Genomic DNA, 18,241 nt, shown 5'->3' on the forward strand with positions numbered 1-18,241 from the left:
TACATAGATGAAAGAAACAGAGCGTAACAAAATAATTGTTGAATCCAACAAAAAGACTGGAAAGGCTAGGTCAAGTGACAGGGAAATTTATTTTTACAATTGGCTTTACATTGCATCGACACTCATAAGTCTCATGGCAACGATGGGATAGGAAAGGGCTAGGAGTGGGAAGGAATCAGCCATGGCCTTAATTAAGGTACAGCCCCAGCATGCGCCTGGTGTGAAAATGAGAAACCATGTAAAACCATATTCAGGGCTGCTGACAGTGTGGTTCGAACCCACTATCTCCTGAATGCAAGCTCACAGCTGTGTGCCCCTAACCACACAGCCAACTTGCTCAGTGAGAAACCTTTCCGAACAATAATAAAGAATCTTGGAAAAGGAGGGGATAAAGGAAATTAATAGTGTTTTGGGGGTAAATCAGGTGAACTCATATCAGATCCCAGGGAATCAATGGACAGGTAGAAGGAATACTTAGAAAATCTTCTCAACATGAAAGGAATCTTTCTGTTAAATTCGTGAACAATGAAGCTCACGGGCAGGAGGACAATGTTGTTGGTGAAATTCCACTTGAAGTGGAAAGGATGGTAAATAATTTACACTGTCATACAGCAGCAGGCATAGATGAAATTAGACCTGAAATGATGAACTACAGTGGGAAGGCAGGGAAGGAATGGCTTAAAAGAGTAATAAGATTAGCATGGAATGTTAGTAAGGTACCTTCTGATTGGATGAAAGCAGTAACTCCACCTGTCTATAAGCAAGGGAACAGGAAAGAGTGCAACAACTATCAAGGTATTTCATTGATCAGTGTACCAGGCAATGAGTTCACTGGCATTTTCGAAGGGGGGATGTGATCAGCGGTTGAGAGTAATTTGGTTGAAAACCAGTGAGGTTTTAGACCACAGAGCGACTGTCAGGATCTGATTTTCAGTATACACCAAGCAATTGCCAGTTGTGTTTCGTACGTCTAGAGAAGGCATATGAGAGAGTACAGAAATAAAGTTTGCCATACTGGGAGACTATGGGATTAAGGGCAGATTATTAAAAGCAATCAAAAGAATTTATGTTGACAATTAAGATGCGGTGAGAGTTGTTGGTAGAATGAGTGCTTGGTTCAAGATACTTATAGGAGTTAGACAGGGCTGTATAATCATTCACCTTTGTTGTTCATATTTTACATGGATAATCTAATGAAAGGTATAAAGTGGCAGGGAGGGATTCAGTTAGGTAGAAATCTAGTGAGCAATTTAGTCTATGCTGATGACTTGGTCCTAATGGTTTTTGAAGACTTAAGTGATGCCAGTAGGTAAGGAACCTATGAGAATTGAATGTTAGGGAGGGAATACAAAGATGAAACAGGTAAATAATTTCTTGTATTTAGGATGTGTATTCTTCCAGGGTGGTAGTGTAGTAAGTGAGATTGAATCAAGGTGTAGCAAAGCTAATGCAGTGAGTTCACAGTTGCAATCAACAGTATTCTGTAAAAATGAAGTCACAAGTCTGTTTTCAGACCAACTTTGCTTTACAGGAGTGAAAGCTGGGTGGACTCAGGATATCATATTCATAGGTTAGAAGTAACAGACATGAAAGTAGCGAGATTGATTGCCGATAACAACAGGTGGGAACAATAGCAAGAGGGTATTCGGAATGAGAAGATAAAGACCAAGTTAGGAATGAACTTACGGTTAGATTCCCCTTTTTTTTTTTTTTTTATTGCTATTGGCTTTACATCGAACAGACACAGATAGGTTTGAATTGACTATTTTCACCATTTTGGTCCGTATTGACTTATATACAAATTTCTATAAAATAATTTTCCGCCTTGTCAATACTTTATACACTTTATTCTATTTAATTACCGTACATGTACATGTTTCGATCGAGATAGAATAAAGTGTATAAAGTATTGACAAGGCGGAAAATTATTTTATAGAAATTTTTACAGATAGGTCTGTCAAAAACATATCATATGTAAGGCTTTTCAGGCGTTTGCTCTATTAACCAGCGTTTCATCTTAGGTCTGACACTGGACTCATCAGAGTGGGCCACAGGTCTAGTTTCAAACAGAGGATTGTGGCAGCGTTTAATAAATTCACAGAGGCTTGCAGACTGAATGCTGTAAGGCATTTATTATGAACATGCATGGATGGACGGAGAGATCTTCATCCTTCTTGCCAGATTTTTGGTGTCAGTATTACATGCAGCTATGGCCTAGTTTTACAGCCGGATTCCCTTCCTGATGCCGACCCTATGTGGAAGGATATATTCACTATTGCACGTGTGGAGGCTGGTAGTGTGATGGGTTGCCTGTGTATGAAGAGCTGTGTTTTAAGGTGAACACAAACACCCAGTTCCTGAGCCAGGCATGGCTAAAATCCGCATTCAGACTGGGAATCGAACCTGCGAAGCTCCAAATGGAAGGCTGAATTGCTGACCATTTAGCCAGCGAGCCAGATGCATTTTCAAAGTTAACTGTCTAGGTAAAACATTATTTTCATTCAAAGAAGTGTTTGTAGAAAAACAGAGGTATAAAATACCTTTCAGAGAGGTGACCCCATCATTTTAACAACCTTCAATAAAAATTACTATAGATACTAAAGTTTTGTTACCTATATACCAGTTCCTTTTTGATGTCATGTGGCCTCCAAGAGGCCTAGTGCAGGTCTTTCTAGCTGACACCCATGGGCAACCTGCACTTCTGGATATGGTATGTAGAGAGGGGGTGAAACCTGGCATCGGCAAATAGTCAACTCCTGTCGAATAACACCAAGGGGGTCTGCTCAAGGCTTTATGTCCCCATCTGACGAACGAATCACAATGAACAGCGTCATATACCCTCAGTCCATATGAAGACTGCAGAGATGTCTGGAATGCAATCCAGGGTTTTGGCGTACAATCTAGTGATTAAAAATTGTATACCACCACCTTTCCTACTCTACCGGACAACATTCTTATAGTGAATTTTCTTTTTTCCACCAATGGGAAACATCGTTTTCAGAAAATTCATTTAAATTGATTAAGAAAGATCCAACTAATAATATTCAAAAGAATTTAAAACAAACATTGAAATAAACATCCTTCATTCTCACTGAATACGATTCTCAGAAACTAATCAACATGAACCCCAGTATTCTTATAGCCAAAGCAATGCCTAAAGTCCATAAAACAGATATTCCCATAAGACCCATAGTTAACTATAGGAACAGCCTGTCTTACAAGACTTCCAAATTTATTCACAACTTAAAAAAAAAAATTAACAAGTTTGAGAATCCCAGCTCTATTAGGAATTCAATAGAATAGACAGTCTTCAGGAATAATGGCAGAAATTTATTTAGACCATTTAGAAAATACCAAAATTCATAATAAAACTAGCTGATGTACCCGTGCTTTGCTACGGGATGCTCAGGAACACTGTCTTTATGGTGTTCCTAACTGAAGTCAACATAGGTCATTACGAAAATGTCTGTAGGAATGTAGCGATTAAAAGCAATGCTATCATATAAGTTACGTGATAAAATGAAAAAAAAAAAAGAAAAGCACATTTTCTCACTTTTAACGAACAGTACTACGCTCCTGATCTAACAGTCCAAAGTTCCAGCTGGAGTGACAAGGCCGCAGACAGCCGTGAACTCTCCTCTGCCATTATTCCGTTAAATATGCACACTGCTCATTCCAATCAGTGCCTCAGAGTAGGGACTGAACAGCTCAAATTCTATGATGAACCAGTTTGTTACGTACGAGTGGTATCAGAAAATTTATGAACCAGAAGAATGACGTGCTAAAGAAGAAAGTTATCTAACTCCCCATCCACTTCCCGCCAATATTCAGGCAGTCTGTTACACTTGGTACAGCCGGGCAAGTTGGCCGTGTGGTTAGGGATGCGCAGCTGCGAGCTTGTATCCGGGAGATAGTAGATTTGAACCCCATTGTCGGCAGCTCTGAAGATGGTATTCCGTTGTTTCCCATTTTTACACCAGGCAAATCGTGGGGCTGTACCTTCATTAAAGCCAAGGCCGCTTCCTTCACACTCCTAGCCCTTTCCTATCCCAGTGTCGCCATAAGACCTATCTGTGTTGGTGCACTGTAAAGGAAATACAAAAAAAGAAAACCTCGGTACGCAGCATTAATCCTATCTATTGGAGATGAGTGGCAACAGAAGACAAAAAGCACATGAGAACAAACAATGGTCAATGATCAATTCGATGAGCTTCCTATTTTGTAGGCCTTCACGTTTAGTTTTCTTTAGACTCTGTGATATTAGGACGTCTTATAAAATTATTTATAGCGTAGACTTTAGTTCCTTATTCTCCAACTTTACATACCGGTCTTCACTAAATTCTGTTTACCCATTTTCTCGTGACTCGGCGCTGATATGGACTTAGTAATAAAAATGCAAATTCATTAATATCTCTGTGATCATAGCCAGTACGGTAACAATGTATAAGACATAAATGTTCAGACATTTAATACCATATAACTTTAGTTCTTTCTTTCTTTCTTTCTTAATCTGTTTACCCTAAAGGGTCGGTTTTTCCCTCAGACTCAGCGCGGGATCCCACCTCTACCGCCTCAAGGGCAGTGTCCTGGAGCTTCAGACTCTGGGTCGGGGATACAACTGGGAAGAATGACCAGTACCTCGCCGAGGCGGCCTCATATGTTATGCTGAACAGGGGCCTTGTGGTGGGATGGGAAGATTGAAAGTGACAGGCAAGGAAGAGGGAAGGAAGCGGCCGTGGCCTTAAGTTAGGTACCATCCCGGCATTTGCTGGCGGAGAAGGGGGAAACCACGGAAAAACACTTCGAGGATCGCTGAGGTGGGAATCGAACCCACCTCTACTCAGTTTACCTCCCAAGGCTGAGTGGACCCCGTTCCAGCCCTCGTACAACTTTTCAAATTTCATGGCAGTGCCAGGAATCGAACCCGAGCTTCCGGGGGTGGCAGCTAATCATGCTAACCACTGCACCACAGAGGCGGCTGTAACTTTAGTTATGTAGTATTTATCGATATGACCACTAATAACATAAATATTTGAGAATTAAATTTTAGGCCTTCCCCTAAACTACCATTTCATACAGCTTGAATAAAATTATTCATGGCCTGGCTTGTAGCGACTTATTCCCCGAATTTGCATACCGATTTTCATTAAATTCTCTTCACCTGCTTTCTAATGATGTGTGTACATACATACATACATACATACATACATACATACATACAGACAGACAGACAGACAGACAGACAGACAGACAGACAGACAGACAGACAGACAGACAGACAGACAGACAGACAGACAGACATTATGGAAAATTAAAAAGTGCATTTCCTTGTTACTGTATACACAGCCGATAAAGAAATACTATTCTTTTTAAATTCTGAGCAATGTACAGATAAAACTCTCATTTTAAATATATAGATTAAAGGAATTGTGTTCTGGACGCAATATGTCGACGATATATTTGCCTTAATACATCATAATATCACCAACGGCGATATCATCCTTGAACTGCTAAATGCGGTTCATCCATGGATCAAGTTTACTTCCGAAGGTGAAATCAATAATTCTTTAAACTTTTTAGATCTCACTATTAACAGCAGCTCGAACAAATTTTCTTATACTATCTTCAGAAAGCCCACTCAAACTGTAAACATCATTTGTCAAGATTCTATGCACCCGGACTCAATGCGGTTCATCCATGGGTCAAGTTTACTTCCGAAGTTGAAATCAATAATTCTTTAAACTTTTTAGATCTTACTATTAACAACAGCTCGAACAAATTTTCTTATACTATCTTCAGAAAGCCCACCCAAACTGTAAACATCATTCGTCAAGATTCTATGCACCCGGACTCTCAAAAAGAGCAACCTTCTAGAACTTAATTCACAGAGCTTTTAACATCCCTTTTCCTGACGCGAATCGAGAAAGAAGGAACTCAATACCATCTACTTTATTGCGAGTAAAAATGGTTTTAGCAGACAATTCATATACAAGATAGTCAGTAAAATCGTCAACAAATCCACCCCAACTCAGCTCAGAGAGACGAAAAAGAAAACAGATAACTACGCCACCTTCACTTACACCAATAAAAACATTTACGAAATGATTAACATTCTTTTTTTTTTCTAGTGGCTTTACGTCGCACCGACACAGATAGGTCTTATGGCGACGATGGGATACGAAAAGCCTACGAGTTGGAAGGAAGTGGCCATGGCCTTAATTAAGGTACAGCCCCAGCATTTGCCTGGTGTGAAAATGGGAAACCACGGAAAACCTTCTTCAGGGCTGCCAACAGTGGGATTTGAGCCCACTATCTACCGGATGCAAACTCACAGCCGCACGCCCCTAACCGCACGGCCAACTCGCTCTGTCTAATATTCTTAAGAAACATTATGTCAATATTGCCTTTAAGACAATCAGCAACAATACTAATGTTTTTTATAACTGGCACAAAATCAATAACATCGCAAATAAATACAACAAATCAGGTTATATAAGTTAAATTGTAACCAATGTTCAGCGAGTAACATTGGGCAAACTGGAAGAAGCTTTTTAATTAGATATAAAGAACACATCAACACCTCCAGACACCAAAAATATTCCACCAAGAGCACTCATATAACAGAATCCAATCATTCCTTCACCTCCATAAAGCAGGATTTAAAAATTCCCTAAATTTATAACAAGGGCAATTTACTCAACGTTTCAGAAAACATCTTTATAAATATAGACCAGAAATGCAATCCTGCTTACAATTTAAATGAAATTTCAGAAACTGTGAACGTACTTTTTGGAGCATTACTCAAAAGTTTCTATTTGAACAAGCCTCGGACAAACCTCTACGCAAACACTCCCCGCCTATTGGTTCCAGCCTTCCCCTACTCTCCCTTCAAACCAGCTTCCATCACACATGGCCTCCACAGTCCACCAACAGTCAGCCATAAACATCAATACATGCTTGAGCTAACCATTCTTGGGCAGGCAGGGATGTAAGTTATCAGATGTGCCATATTTTATTTCAATCTTTTGTATTACAAATGCTTCATAACTTGCCTACTTTTAATGTTAATAATAGCCTTCATTCTCGTTCTAGGGCATTTTACTGCACATTTTTTCACCTATGAAATCAGATATTCCACCTTATTACTACCAAGAATAATAATAATTATGATGATAATGATGATGGTGATGATGATAAAGAGACAAAACCGACCCTAATAAATACAGGGGAATCTCGCTTCTAGACATAACATACAAAATATTTTCAATAATCATCCTTAATAGGATAAGTTTACAACTTGAGAAAGAACTAGGAGAATATTAAGCAGCTTTCAGACCCTGGAGGAGCTGTCCTGATCAGATCATGAGTCTTAAATTGATAATGGACTATAACAGGAGAAGAAACAGAGATAAGTTGATAACATTCATAGATTTCAAGAACGCTTATGATGGCATCCATAGAGAATGTCTGTTTAAAATTTTAAGACAACCTGGACTACACCACAAATGAATAAACATGATAAAATTGACTCTCACTAACACCACATCAAAAGTGAAGTTTAGGGGTGAAACATCAAAGTTATTTGAAATTAAAACTGGCCTATGGAACGGAAATGGGCTCTCACCACTATTATTTAATTGTGCTCTAGAAATGGTAATGAGGGAATGGTTGAAGAAATGTCACCCAAAAATAAAGATTGGCCGAAATATAAAAACAAATTGCCTGGGTTTCGCTGACAATTTAGCATTACTAGCAGTGGACATAAAAGAGGCAAAAACCCAGATATCAGAACTTCAAAACATTGCAAATAAAACTGGCCCCAAAATATCATTTGAAAAAACAGAAATTATGCCACAAAAACCAACACAACTAAAAGAAGTTACCATAACATACATACATTATCATTATAGAATGTCATGCCTTTCAGCGTTCAGTGTGCAAGCCTCTGTAAATTTACTAAACGTCACCACAATCCTCGATTGGCAACTAGTGCTGTGGCCTCATTTAGTTCTATACCTCTTATCTTTAAATCGTTACAAACCGAGTCTAACCATTGTCATCTTGGTCTACCCCTACTTCTCTTACCATCCATAGCAGAGTCGATTATTCTCCTAGGTAACCTATCCTCCTCCATTCGCCTCACATGACCCTACCACCGAAGCCGGTTTATGCGTACAGCTTCATCCATCGAGTTCATTCCTAAATTAGCCTTTATCTCATCATTCTGAGTACCCTCCTGCCATTGTTCCCACCGGTTTGTAGCAGCAATCATTCTAGTTACTTTCATGTCTGTTACTTCAAACTTATGAATAAGATATCCTGAGTCCACCCAGCTTTCACACCCGTAAAGCAAAGTTGGTCTGAAAACAGACCAATGTAAAGATAGTTCCATCCGGGAGCTGACTTCCTTCTTACAGAATACTATTGATCGCAACTGCGAGCTCACTGCATTAGCTTTACAACACCTTGATTCAATCTCACTTACCATTATTACCATCCTGGGAAAACACACAACCTAAATACTTGAAATTAAATTATCGACCTGTTCTAGCTTTGTATCACCAATCTGACATTCAATTCTGTTTAATTTCTTACCTACTGACAACAATTTAGTCTTCGAGAGGCTAATTTTCATACCATACTCATTGCACCTATTTTCACGTTCCAAGATATTAGACTGCAGGATTTCGGCACAATCTGCCATTAAGACCAAGACGTCAGCATAGGCCAAACTGCTTACTACATTTCCACCTAACTGAATCCCTCCCTGCCATTTTATACCTTTCAGCAGATGATCCATGTAAACTACGAACAGCAAAGCCTAACCCCTGTAAGTACCCTGAACCAAGAACTCATTATACCATCAATTCTCACTGAAGCCAAATTGTCAACATAAACGCCTTTGATTGATTTTAATAATCTACCTTTAATTCCATAGTCCCCCAGTATGGTGAACATCTTTTCCCTCGGTACCCTGTCATATGCTTTCTCTAGATCTATGAAACATAAACACAAGTGCCTATTCCTCTCGTAGCATTTTTCAATTACCCGGCGCATACTGAAAATCTGATCCTCACAGCCTCTCTGTGGTCTGAAACCACACTGGTTTCATCCAACTTCCTTTCAACGACTGATCGCACCCTTCCTTCCAAGATGCCAGTGAATACTCTGCCTGGTATACTAATCAATGAGATACCTCGATAGTTGTTGCAATCCTTCCTGTTCCCTTGCTTATAGATTGGTGCAATTACTGCTTTTGTCCAATCTGAAGGTACCTTACCAACACTCCATGCTAATTGTATTACTCTATGAAGCCATTTCATCCCTGCCTTCCCACTATACTTCAACATTTCAGGTCTAATTTCATCTATTCCTGCTGCTTTATGACAATGGAGTTTATTTACCATCCTTTCACTTGATCAAGCATAATTTCACCAACATCATTTTTCTCCTCCCCATGAGCTTGGCTGTTCGCAACACGAACAGGATGACTTCCTTTAACATTGAGAAGATGTTCAAAATATTCCCTCCACCTCTCTAGTGATTCGCTGGGATCTATTATGAGTTCACCTGAATTACTCAAAACACTGTTCATTTCCTTTTTCCCTCCCTTCCTAAGATTCTTTATTACTGTCCAGAAAGGTTTCCCTGCTGCTTGACCTAGCCTTTCCAGGTTGTTACCAAAATCTTCCCATGACTTCTTTTTAGATTCAACAACTATTTGTTTCGCTCTGTTTCTTTCATCTACTGTAAAGATATATACATTTAAGTAACACACGCTTAACGAACCTGAACATAAATTATGGAAAGTCTGAAATAGCTTTCACCAACATATAATGCCAGGCCGCCACAAGTGCTACAATACTTAATGCGCAAGCACTCCACAATCATCCACTTTCCACGAACATAACAAGACTACGCTCCACGATCGTTTGAAGTCCAGTCCATTGCAGCCGTGTCACTCGAGTACCGTGTATCAGCACCACTTCCTTCCCGTACAGTGTGTCAGTTGTGGTTCTCTTCCGTAGTGATTGTCTGGTTCCCGCCATTTGATTAACCTTTATAGACATCAGCATTTCCCTTCCTCTCAGATAATACGTCTGGATTGGTCCCTGCCAGCCAATCATGAGTGATGATCTCGTCAAGACCATGCCCTGAACTCATACTTGGTTCCAAGAAATAAACAAACGCTGGGGTATACCACATGACTCATAGAACTTTCCTAGTACAATAACATCAACAAACACTTCTCATCAGACACTGGGATGGCCGCATGAGTCATCCAAATTACCAGAGTCCAACATAGCAATGTTTTCCCGCTCGTGCAAAACAAATTACTCATACCTACATATGTGGATATCTCCTAGCTTACAAATATAAATGACAAAATATACAAATGAAATACTGATAATAATAATAATAATAATAATAATAATAATAATAATAATAATAATAATAATAATAATAACTCGAATACTGACAATGATATCTCCAACTTCTACATACAGTGCGAGGGTGTGATATATGTACTATCACACTACGTACAAATCCCTGTATGCCTCTGTGCTTGTTTGGAGCCATTTCTGATAAGCCTTCTTTTTACGTTTACAAGCTGCTCTCACTTCATCATTCCACCATGATGTTCGCCTTTTCCCGTCTTTACACACAGTTGTTCCTAGGCATTCCCTTGCTGTTTCTACTACAGCATCCCTGTATGCCACCAATTCACTTTCTATATCCTCAACCTGCTTACTGTCTACTGTTTGAAACTTCTCACTAAACATATCCATGTACTTCTGTCTAATTTCCTCGTCCTGGAGATTTTCTACCCTTATTCGTTTGCAGACAGATTTCACTTTCTCTACCCTAGGCCTAGAGATACTTAGTTCACTACAGATTAGATAGTGGTCTGTATCATCAAAAAATCCGCAGAAAACTCGTACATTCCTAACAGATTTCCTGAATTCAAAGTCTGTTAAAATATAGTCTATTATGGATCTGGTACCCCTAGCCTCCCATGTTAAGCGGTGAATAGCCTTATGCTTGAAGAATGTATTCGTAACTGCTAAACCCATACTAGGACAGAAGTCCAGCAAACGCTTCCCATTCCCATTAGCTTCTATATCCTCCCCACATTTACCAATCACCCTTTCGTATCCTTCAGTTCTATTTCCAACTCTCGCATTGAAATCGCCCATTAGCACTATTCTATCGTTGCTGTTGACCCTGACCACGATGTCACTCAAAGCTTCATAAAACTTGTCAACTTCATCCTCAGCTGCACCCTCACATGGTGAATACACGGACACAATTCTTGTCCTAATTCCTCCAACTGACAAATCTACCCACATCATTTGCTCATCTATGTGCCTAACAGAAACTATGTTGCGTGCAATGGTATTCCTGATAAAGAGCCCTACCCCAGACTCTGCCCTTCCCTTTCTAACATCCGTCAAGTACACTTTATAATCTCCTATCTCTTCCTCATTATCTCCCCTTACCCGAATATCACTTACTCCTAGCACATCCAGATGCATCCTCTTTGCTGACTCAGCCAGTTCTACTTTCTTTCTTCCATAAGCCCCATTAATATTGATAGCTCCCCATCGAATTCCATTTCGTTCGCCAAGTTGTTTCCAAGGAGTCCCTCGCCTCTCAAATGGGGTGGGACTCCGTTACTCCCATAGGTCCGAGGCTTGCTTAAAATGTTCTGAGCTCGGTAAATTCATGAAGCAGGATGCTACCTTACTTGCACATAGTCCAAATGAGGATCTCTCCTCTAACAGGTTATGGACCACTGGTGAATTGTATAGTCCTAGCCGCCTGAGCACAAGGAGGGCCATGACTCAGAATATGTCCGAGATGACCGCTCCCATTCCATAGCAACTGGTATCCCGACTCTCAGGACCACTTACTAGGCCACTCAGCCATTGCCCATGGTTCACGAACTAGGACGTGACTACAGTAACCCACAAACATGAACCATCAGTTACAATAAATGGTAATAAAATCAAAATAGTAACTCAATTTAAACATCGTGGAGAAGTAATAACATATAGCCTACATGAAAAAATCTCAATCCAAATAAGAACAAATAGATTAGCTAAAGCACAAAAATTAACATGGGATATCTACAAAAAGAAATGTCTATCAATAAATACAAAAATAAAACACTACAACACAGTTATAAAACCCGAAGCTACATGTGCAGTAGAAACACTTTTTCACCTGAATAAAGAATCAAAGACTGACAGACTTCCAAAAATTGAAAGGAGGATTGGAAGAACCTGCATCAACAAAAAATACCAGAAAGATGGACAGTGGCGGATAATACCTACCAAAGTCATGTACAAAGAGCTAGAACCCATTACAGATACTATGCGTAAGAGGAGACTGGGATTCTTTGGACATATCATGAGGATGCAGGATTCGAGACTTATGAAACAACTAGTACAACACAATCTCGTCTCAAAAAATACCACAACAGGTTGTAAATGGATCAGAGAAGTAAGAGAGTATCTGAAGGAAATAGACCTTACAACAGAATACACCACAAATAAGATAAAACTGAATACAAAACTCAAGAATACAAACCTCCGCTTTACCCTTACACGAAACAAACCAACAACACGCATATTTTCAACTGAGGAAAGAGCATGAAGATCGGAGCATCTGAAGAAGTACTGAGAGGACCGCAAAAACCGAACAATCCCTTCAAAGAGACGTGAACAATGGACTGACTAAAGTGATCCTATGTGGTCATAGAAGAAGAAGAATAATAATCATAAAACAACAATAATAAGAATAAGAACTCAAGATCGACATTTGCATTAGCTACGCATGGGTGAGAGAATACTGTTATCAAATTATATTTGTTTATCACATTTGCATCAACATGTTCGTAGAAATAACAAGAATGGGATTAAAGCCCTTGTAGGAGTAGTTTACAAACCTCCGAATACAGGTCATTTAGAAGATTTTGAAGCTGACTTAAACTACTGCTGACTACCCTCACACAATAGTTATGGGAGACTTTAATACGAACTAATTGACGCAACTTCCTCTGAATCCACAGGACTCAAAACATTGTTTCAAGCCTATAATATGGAAATCTTATCTCTCTCTCTCCGACTCACCATACATCTCGTTCGCACACACTATTAGATCTTATAGTTACCGGCAACTCAGACAGAGTTCTCAATGTTGGTCAAACCTCTGTACCTGGTATATCCGCATATGACGCAATATACATCTTATATTACCTCCGGCCACCGAAACCCTCCCAGAAATTTATCACCTATCGACCACTGAAAAATATAAATAAAGCTAGACTCTTGGAGGATGCAGGCAGAATATCCTGGCGTGACATAATGAACTATAACAATCTAGACGACAAAGTTGATTTCTTTAATAGCAAAGTAATGGAAGTATTTGACAAGCGTGCCCCAAAGCAGCGAGCGAGAATATCGAAAGGACTCTCCCTGTGGTTAAATGAATAAATTAGACAACTAATGAAACAAAGACACTGCACTCACACGCAGTACAAATATGACCCTATTGTATAAAACTTTGATGAATACAGAAAGTTACAAAATAAGACAGCACAAGAAGTACGAATTGCTAAACTGTGACACGCTTACAGTTTAATTACGCCTGACGGTAGAACAGCAATGAAATTTTGGAAATCTATTAATAAGCTTGGACTTACGAAGAACAAGAACAGAGAAGAAATTACAGTACCTCTCGAGACTGTTAACGAGTACTTTACTGCTAATTGCTCCGCAGTACGACCTGACGACAACAGAGACTTATGAATTAATACGGTATACACCCTACCCCTGACAGAGAGAAATTCTATTTCAGTCATGTGACGCCCCTCCAAGTCAGAAAAGCAGTCCTCAGAATAAGCACGAAAGCAAAAGGAATTGATGACATTGGGATCGACATGGTCAAACTAATTCTTGATTGTATATTACCAACCTTAACTCATATAATCAATTTCTCTCTTCTATACTCGACATATCCATCTCTCTGGAAGATGGCTATTGTGCTGCCTCTTCCAAAAAGTCGAACACCTTCAAACAAGGGAGACTATCGTCCAATCTGTATTTTATCATCTTTATCTAAAATCATAGAATATGTAGTCAATACATAAATGTCTGAGTACCTTTGAACAAACAATCTCCTTAATCCTCTCCAGTCCGGTTTCCGACAAGGACATAGTACAATTACAGCCTTACTTAAAGTGACTGAGGACATCAGACAAGCAATAGACAGAGGACGATTCATATTTCTGGCTCGGCGAGGAAAGCAACGGGTAACTACCTCATTCCCCATTTCCCTAGTATGCCTCTTCAGTGACGCCTAGACTATTTATGACAGCTGTTGGCGGAGCTATGGAGGATCAAACCAGCCTTCGGGCTGAATACCCAACATACATACAACGGTTAAATGTATTCTTGAATTCTGAGCTGAAATATTACTCTTGACACCAAAATTAAAATTCTAAGGTCACTTAACAGGTGAGTGAGAAAGCTCCCTTGGTAGATCAGTGGTAGTGTCGGTCTCTGGATTCCATAATTACAGGTTTAAACCCGGGAGAGGTCATCACATTTATGAAGTCTATTCAGCACTGTATGTCGTATGATGTCGGCATGTAAAATATTTCAGGTGACACATTCATTGTTTACCTCACAAAATTACCTGTAATTAAAACTCACTCATAGGTCATTCAACAGATTTCCAGTTGCTCTACACCTGGTAGAGTAAAACATTTGTCAAAGCTAACAAGCAGGCAACATGCAGTAAAAGTCCACTATAGCGAGTACGGCATATAAACAAGAACCCCGTTATAATGTCAGTTTTTTATGTCCCTTTAAAATCTCTATATCAAACTGTGTTTTATCCTTCGCTTACAGCGAGAGCATTATCACACTGACAAAACCGTTATTATGAGGGATTTTACCAATATTTATACACCCAGTCATTACAGTAAAACCTCGTTAATTTGAAGTCGTTAAGACGCAAAAATCGGACTTCAAATTACGTTATTTCGAATTAACAGCCAACACGTACTTCAGAAATGCCAACCCTTGCGGCGTCACAATATATTCTAAGACCTGTTACTGCATGCAATTAACCATGATTCACAGTTTAAAGCTCTCAAATGCTATGAAAAATTCCAAAATGTACCCAACAAGGTGAATTTACAGTATTCAAATAATGCACTTGGATAACTCATCGGCAAACAAAAGCTCACGCAATGAAATCAAAAGAAATAAAACATGATTCAAAGACGAGGAGAAATCTACACTGGCTCTCCTGTGCAAGTGCTTCATTCATTGCATTACTGTACTGTATGCATTTTAGATGCCTTGTGCTTGCACGGAAAGTACCTGATGCCCTTAAAACATCGCAGCTTATCGAACTTTCCTATGACAAGGGGATAAAGTCTCTCGCTTCCGTCCACATTACAACAACAGTACAGTGACTATACGTGTACGAGTTCACGCCATGGCACTTCTAAGACCCATTAATGCATGCAATCACCATGATTCTCAGTATAAACTTTTCAAATACCATGGAAAACACTATTTCAGAAATTTTTTTTTTTTTATTTGCTAGGGGCTTTACGTCGCACCGACACAGATAGGTCTTATGGCGACGATGGGATAGGAAAGGCCTGGGAGTTGGAAGGAAGCGGCCGTGGCCTTAATTAAGGTACAGCCCCAGCATTTGCCTGGTGTGAAAATGGGAAACCACAGAAAACCATCTTCAGGGCTGCCGATAGTGGGATTCGAACCTACTATCTCCCGGATGCAAGCTCACAGCCGCGCGCCTCTACGCGCACGGCCAACTCGCCCGGTATTTCAGAAATTTATCCAACAAGATGCATTTACATTATTCAAATAATGCACTTGAATAAAACAATGACAAACATAACCTCACGCAACAAAAGGAAGAAAAACACGATAATAAAACAAACAAACAATGCAGTTTCATCGGCACTGACAATATTGTTTGGTGCGTACGAATTTATTATAGGCTATAAGCCACGCTTTTTGGATAACATGTTTTCATAATAAATGCGTAAATGACGTGGCTGATAATAGTTGTTAACTTGTTAGAAATAAAGGCTGAAGAAACGATCGCTTTATTTTAATGTTAAATGTTGAAATTAAGTAAGAATGTGATTCATCTCAAGATATGACAGAGTATATCACTGATTTCAGAGGATAGTTTATATTTTCTTGCGTCTACTTAAATTTCGGAATATTCCCATGTAAATTCGTAGCAAGGTGGTCATAATTTCTCTACGTGAGCTTGAAATGTTTTCATGATGCATATACGGTTAGGTTAGGTGATGATGCTGTTTGAAGAAGAAAACTGAAATGTTTGCGACAGAGGCCTCTAGAGTGATACTGTAAATTTTTCAGAATTAAATTAAACGTATACTTTTACGTAGTATCGGATTTCGAAAAATAAAAAACGAGTACGCCGCAGTGTAGATATCATGCATGAAAATACAAGTTTTGAACAAACTGATTGTCATTTCATACCAATTTTAATGTGTGTGGTTCCCCCCCTCCCGAACTTTTACGGAAATCGGATATAACGACAATCCGTTATAACAAGTAAATTCTTCGCTGTTATGAATTCTCGCTATAATGGACTTCTACTGTATATGGCAACAAACCCAAATGCCTCTATGAGACAGCCAAAGCCACAATAATAATAATAATAATAATAATAATAATAATAATAATAATAATAATAATAATAATAATAATAATAATAATAATAATAATAATAAATTTACACAATACTCTTGACATCAAATCTACAAGAATATTTCCATTCGAGAGCTGAAACATCTTATCTTCATCAAGCTGTTTGCAGAGCTGATACAAACTACACACCTCTCAATCTATCATCGCCAGAAATACCTATACCTACCCCACCTACAAAGGAGATGAATATGGCCACGTGGAAGCAAAAACCTTCTCACGGGAAACACCCCTACGAACTGGATAAGCTTCATATCGACAAACCTGCGTCGCATGCTTGGCTGACCTACTCTGGTCTTTTCCCAGAAACAGAAGGACTTGTTCTGGCCATCCAAGATCAAGTAACTGCTAAACGGAACTACCGTAGATTCATCATGAATGATCGAACAGGTATCACAGACAACTACCGCAGATGTTCCAGAACTACAGAGAGCATACAGCACGTCATTTCTGGCTGTTCACACTTGGCCAACACTGATTATCAGCACCAACATGATCAGGTAGCTAAAAAACATCCATCAGAAACTTTCTGTAAAAACTGGATTTCTCCCGTCATTAACTGCATATTGGAAATACACACCTCCACCCATTCTCGAAAACTCTTCATACAAGCTTCTATGGGACCGAGACGTAATAACCGTTGTCACACTCAGCAACAATAGGCCAGATATTATTCTAATCGATAAATCAAGAAGATTAGAAGATTATAGAAATTGCTTGTCCAAACATCTCCAATCTGCAAACAATAGCCACAAAGATATCAAAATACACAGAACTGGCAATAGAAATACAGCGCCTGTGGAAACTAGAATCAGTCATCACAGTTTCAATAGAAATATCATGTACTGGTGTTATTCCGAGAAAACTTGCACAGCTCTCTGGCCACATTAAACCTGCAACATCAAATCTACGTTGAAATACAGAAAGCCAACCCCCTAAGTACCAGCCACATTGTGAGAAAGTTTCTAGGAACAACTTTTCCTCTAAGTTACACCGAACACCATGAAGATCCAGGTCGCAGCTCCGGTAATACTGAAGGACAGATTCCCAAAACGGGGAGATAAAAATGTGTTTAGGATATCATCTGTGCACATTTGTTGTATATATGTAAGTTGTAATTATTTCTGTTGTAAATATTTGTAGATATCTGTATAGTTTCCTAATCAAGATGATGACTTCTTGCTTAGGCTGAGTGAGCTCATTATGTTACCGGCTCAAGCCGAGCCTTCCTAATTGGATGTAACAATAATAATAGTTTTAGCCCCACTAACTACTTTTATGGTTTTTGGAGATTATGAGGTGAAAGAATCTTGTCCCGCAGTAGTTCTTTGAGTGCTACTACCATGAGGGTGATACATTTGAGCATCTTCAAATACCATCGGATGAATTTGGGAAGAACCTGCCGATACATTTTTTATTATTATTATTATTATTATTATTATTATTATTATTAT

General features: G+C 39.1%; 1 protein-coding gene across 4 annotated transcripts in view; it reads right to left on the bottom strand.

Annotated features, from left to right (window-relative positions):
• LOC136864009 (structural maintenance of chromosomes protein 1A) overlaps positions 1 to 18,241 on the bottom strand; it is a 679,773-nt gene that overhangs the window by 24,499 nt on the left and 637,033 nt on the right. The window contains exon 26 of one of the 4 annotated variants that reach the window (XR_010859244.2): positions 2,613 to 2,868. The exons of the other annotated variants lie outside the window; for them this stretch is intronic. The gene's annotated coding sequence lies outside the window, so the exon portion shown is untranslated. The remainder of the gene's footprint in view (positions 1 to 2,612; positions 2,869 to 18,241) is intronic. 4 annotated transcript variants of the gene reach the window in all.

The sequence above is a fragment of the Anabrus simplex genome, chromosome 2, assembly GCF_040414725.1.
Source record: "Anabrus simplex isolate iqAnaSimp1 chromosome 2, ASM4041472v1, whole genome shotgun sequence".
In the NCBI taxonomy this organism is placed as follows: domain Eukaryota; kingdom Metazoa; phylum Arthropoda; class Insecta; order Orthoptera; family Tettigoniidae; genus Anabrus; species Anabrus simplex.